Source organism: Microtus pennsylvanicus, chromosome 1 (assembly GCF_037038515.1).
Source record: "Microtus pennsylvanicus isolate mMicPen1 chromosome 1, mMicPen1.hap1, whole genome shotgun sequence".
NCBI classification, from domain to species: Eukaryota; Metazoa; Chordata; class Mammalia; order Rodentia; family Cricetidae; genus Microtus; species Microtus pennsylvanicus.
This window is the reverse complement of record NC_134579.1, coordinates 184,783,938-184,789,471: the sequence shown is the minus strand read 5'-3', so window position 1 is coordinate 184,789,471 and position 5,534 is coordinate 184,783,938. Positions and strand designations below refer to the sequence as shown.

Genomic DNA, 5,534 nt, shown 5'->3' with positions numbered 1-5,534 from the left:
TTTAGTAAGTAATTTGACTCAGGACCACGAGAAACAAAAAATAAATCTGGGTTTAAAGAGACTATGGCATACATCCAGTTCAATATCACTGATTGACTATAAAAAAAATATTCTTCCATCTAGTCCAAACTCATAAATGATACAACACATAAACATATTTAGAAACACAGAGCCCACTATGAAACCTAGGATGAGAACTCTCATACAAAAGAAATCAAAATGCTTTTTTCCCCAAATACCCATAGCAGCTGGTTATTCTCTTTTTTTTAAAAAAAAGTTTTATTTTATTTTTAGAAAACTATCTTTTTTCATTTTACATACCAATTCCAGTTCCCACTCCGTCTCCTCCTCCCACTCCCTCAACCTCTTCCTCCCAGCCCCCCATCCTCTCCTCGGAGAGGGTAAAGCTTCCCATTGGGAGTTAGTAAGTCTAGCACATTGCTTTGAGGAAGGACCAAGGCCCTCCATCCTATATCTAGGCTAAGCAAGGTATCCCTCCAAAAAGAATGGGTTCCAAAAAGCCAGTACAAGCAGTAGGGGTAATCCTGGTTCCGCTGCTAGTGGCCCTGCAATTTGCCCCAGCCAAACAACAGTCAAATATATATATGGCAGGCTTCACGAATTTGCATGTCATCCTCGCTCAGGGGCCATGCTAATCTTCTCTGGAACATTCCAATTCTAGTATATGTGCTGCCGAAGTGAGCACCAGCTGGCTATTTTCAAGCAGAAGTACCAAGGATACACAGCTTCAGCTTCAGGTGCTCCATGTCTGGGTTCAAAGCTCCACCAATGTTGTGGGATATTATTTTAAGATGTGCTACATTCATTTATGCTGTGGAATATTTAATGATGCAAATATGTATTGCATTCTTTGATGTTGCATCTGTTTAACTCCCTAAAGCTGTGTTACTCTGGCTGTCTGAAACACCCGATTGGTATAATAAAAAGCTGAATGGCCAATAACTAGACAGGAGAGAGAAATAGGAGGACTTGGTGGGAAGAGAGAATAAATAGCAGAAAAAGGGAGGGGTGAGATAAGGAGGAGAGGAGTATGCCCTGGGCCAACCACCCAGCCAACATGGAGTAGAAAGAATAGAAAGATATTTCGAATAAGAAAAGTTAAAAAGACCCAAGAAGGATGCTTAAAAGAAATCTCACACTTGCTCAGAATTGAGTATAATAGAGGGTTATTTATTTAGAGGTTGACTCACAGATCACAATCCTCTGCTGGATCAGGGAACAGAAATCGAAACCCGCAGGTGGAAGAGATACCTGACATGCGCTTTATATGGGAATAAAGAATATAAGAGGCCATGCCCAAGTGGGCGGGTAAGTTAAAGGTTACTGGGGGTAGGAACTCCTACAGCAAAGACGAGAGACAAAATGTAGAAAAGAAACAAAATAATTTGAGTTAGAAAAGCTGGCTAGAAACAAGCCAAGCAAAGGCCGGACATTCATAAGTAAGAATAAGTCTGCATGGATTTATTCGGGAGCTAGATGGAAGGACCCCAAAGAGTAAAAACATCAACTCTACACCACATCTGCATAGCTAAGGCCTGAACCATTACAGTTGGGGTAAGAAAAGATACCCGAGATTAAATAAACAAACTCTCCCCCCACAGAACCTATTGGGGTCTGACCACTTTGGAACATGTCATTCACCTTGTTAGAGCTTTTAGATTTTGCTAGATTCCTAGAACTGCAATCACAAAGAGTTAAAGAGAGGTGATCTCAAAAATCAGAAATACATGTCTCCATTCTGCAGTCTGAAAGTGGGAAGCAGGTGTTTGGAGGCCCCTGCTCCCTTAGAAAACTCTGAGAATCCTTTCTTGCCTGTTCCTGGCTTCTGGCTGTTCCTGGCTTAGAGCAGGGCCACTCCATTCTTGCCCTGTGCATCCATCAGGGCTTCCCCAACTTCTGCTTCTTATGATACATGTCAGAATGAATCAACAAGCTCACCTTATGGTATGACCTCATTATAACCTAACTGCATCAAGGATGACCCTATTTTCAAATAAGGTCAAAGTCTGCCAATTAGGACTTAGCATATACTGTCACTGTGTGACACATGGCATAGATAGATATCAAGTATACTCACTCCAATTATTCATATATGAAAATGGCATGAACATATTTTCCTACATATTCCACCCACAGCAATGATACACACAGAACTTTGTATCCAGTGGTTATTACTAAGACACCTTTTTCTTGGGTATTTGTGTCCTCATAACATACATTTTACTGATTATTAAATGTCATTGAAATGTTATTCTACAAGTGTGTTGCTTCTTACTGGTTTTCTCTGATGTGTCAGAGATCTATTTATATAGGATATTTACGTCTTTTAAATTTCTGTAGGACATTGACTACAGTGTTGTAATTTATTCTATCAGTTTTGGGTGAATGAATACGTTTTTGCCTTCCAAGAATGCATACTGTGCTCTGTCTGTGTCTTAGGCTATAATTTCTGCCAATTTTTTAACTGCTCTGTGTGTCACTAGAAGATGACCTCGGATTACAGCAACACTAGAATTACCTTGCTCTCTGAATCAGTCAGATTAAGCCAAGCGAGTTACCATTAGGAGATCGACTTGCTGGAGGAGAAGGTTCTTCTACAATCCAAAGTTTTTATGACAACCACAATTTCTCTATCACTGACCTAATGGTGGGCATTTTTCTCTAGTTCCATCTTCCCATATTCCAATAACACTGCATTATCCTTTGATGGCTCGGGTTCAGGGATGACACAGAGTTCCAGTTTTTTGCCATTTCTGGGTGTTTTTCTTAAACTTGCTGATCTGCTTGCTAACCTTGCTGGAGCCACTGTGAATAGCCCTAAGTAGCTCTTCTGCACACCCATCAAGTTCCATTAGGGCGTTGGTTCACTCATCTGTTTGATGAACGCACAACACTTTTGCCAGGGGCAAGAAGACTCCAGGAATATCAGACAAGCAATGGCTGGTCTCTTTTTAAAAATGTGTCAGCCTCTGGCATGTGACCCACTGACCTAGCAAATGCTTTCCTTTTAGTTTTCATCAGTAACTATAACCTACAATGCCTCACCTTTAACCCAGAGTTTCAGCAGTACAGCCTTGCTGTCTTTTATCCAAGTGATGTCTGATCTCTGTCATGTTAGGGTCTAGACTAGAGCAATAGCCCTCAAAGTGTTGCCTGTGAACCAGTGTCTGCTCTAATCTTCACACGTGTCCCTGGGGAAGCAGGAAGTCTATACCAGAATGAGAACTATGCCACTAAATCCATTGTCCCAGTAGGTATTATTTTTTTTCCCAAGGGATTATCTGTTTTATTGAGGAACAAAGTATCAATTTATATGCTGAACCTTAAGTCTTACCTCTGTAATGCAGACAGGTTCTCCTTCCTGGCACCTTGAGCATCTTATTGTCCAGCAGAATATCGTGTTCGAGTATCCCCACTGTATAACGTCATCAGAAAGAAGCTAATTGGAAGACACCCCAGATTGTGAGCGCAAGACTGAGAAAAACCCATGGAAGAGGCTGTGATATGAATCATAAAGGGTCAGCCTATAGCTTCTTTATTTTATTTTATTTTTTTAAATTTATTTATTTATTAAAGATTTCTGCCTCCTCCCCGCCACCACCTCCCATTTCCCTTCCCCTCCCCCGATCAAGTCTCCCTCCCTCACCAGCTCGAAGAGCAATCAGGGTTCCCTGACCTGTGGGAAGTCCAAGGACCACCCACCTCCATCCAGGTCTAGTAAGGTGAGCATCCAAACTGCCTAGGCTCCCCAAAGCCAGTACATGCAGTAGGATCAAAAACCCATTGCCATTGATCTTGAGTTCTCAGTAGTCCTCATTGTCCTATAGCTTCTAAGTAATAAATGGTTGCTCGTCTTTGGGCACCAACAACAGAAGAGTCCAGCACTTGGTTTATCTCACTGTGACTGAGAAGAAACAAATCTGTCTGGTGTTGTTCTACTTGCCTTTTTACTGCTGTGATAAACACTAAGACCAAAAGCAAGTTTGGAAGAAAAGAGTTTATTTCATCTTATCGCTTACAGGTTGTCATGAAAGGGAACCACATCAGGGAATCAAGCAGGATGGGAACCTGGAGGCAGAGACCGAAGCAGAGATCATGGAGGAACACTGCTTACTGACTTGCTCCCCTGGCTCCCTCGGTCTGCTTTCTTCTATAACCCAAGGCCACCTGCCGAAAGGATGGGTCCACCCACTGTGGGCTAGACTTGTACATCAGCCATTAATCAAGAATATCTTCCACTTATTTGTCTAAAAGGTCGATCTAATGGAGTCATTTTCTCAATTTAGATCCCATCTTCCCAGATGACTCCAGCTTTGGCCAAGCTAACAAAAAACTCACCAGCACAAATGTGACGCTGTGGTCCATCTACAGTGTAATTTTAAAGCTATCATATTAAGAAATATTGTTAACAAGAGAGGTTTCTGTAGAAGACCCAAGTCTCTCTCCAGCTGATCTCCTCTACCACTTCGATCTGTGTTCTAGGAGACAGTATAATATTTGAAGTGTTTTAACCAAAGGATATAAACTCTGTTGCCAACCATGGAGACATCACACTATAGGTCCTCTGGAGGTCTAATTTACCTTCTGCCAACTCTTGCTCCCACTGGTGAAGGAGCACTAGTTAGCTACTTGGCATTTGTAGAACAGGGGCTGCTGGCAATAGCCTGGAACATTCAAGTGATTATAAGTATGAAACAATCAACAAAAACTGAGCGTTATCTGACCCAAGACATTACAAACTTAGATGCGTGCTCCAGTGTTAAACACAAACGGCCTGGAAGACGGTGCCCAGGCCACTGAAGAAATCACATTTCTGGCAGAACGGCTCAGCTCCCTCTTGCTTCTGCACCTGTTCCTCATTGGCTCTCCCTGAACTCACATTGCTAAGATGCAGAAATGTCTGTGGTTTTGTTACATAGAGAACCAATAGTTGCTTGGCCAGCCAGTGTCTCTTCCACTCTCCTTGTTTTGCAGCGCTGAGGACAAGGGGGGGGAGGGTCGGCAAACAATGGCATGTGAGCCACAAGCAGACTGCCACCTGTTCCATATTGCTCCCAAGCTGAGAGTGGATTTCACATTTGTAAATGGCTTCTAGAAAAAAAAACTAAGAATATGTAACATGTAAACATTATCTGAGATTCAAATATGAGCCTCTGTGGCAACTTTGCATAGCAAAGCTTAAAATAGCTGGCTTTTTATAAAAAACATTTATTAAACCTAATTTAAAAACCCAGAATCCTTTTTTTTTTTTTTTTAGTTTCCCAAGAGAGGGTTTCTCTGTGTTTCTTTAGAACCAGTTTTGGAACTAGCACTTGTAGATCAAGCTGGCCTTGAACTCACAGAGATCTGTCAGTCTCTGCCTCCTGAGTGCTGGGATTAAAGGTGTGCACCACCATTACCCAGTGAAGGTCAGCATTTTTACAAGCATATTAGATCCTATTCAAGAGAAGTCCTTATAGGATAATGATAAGATGAAAATAAGAAAACTCGTATGCCCTTACATGATAGAAGCA

General features: G+C 41.7%; 1 non-coding gene across 1 annotated transcript; it reads right to left on the bottom strand.

The window, feature by feature from the left end:
* Positions 1-599: 599 nt before the first annotated feature.
* Positions 600-706, bottom strand: LOC142842761 (U6 spliceosomal RNA). Its single transcript, XR_012909441.1, has one exon. It is a non-coding gene; the product is annotated as a U6 spliceosomal RNA (small nuclear RNA).
* Between the last annotated feature and the right edge of the window lie 4,828 nt (positions 707-5,534).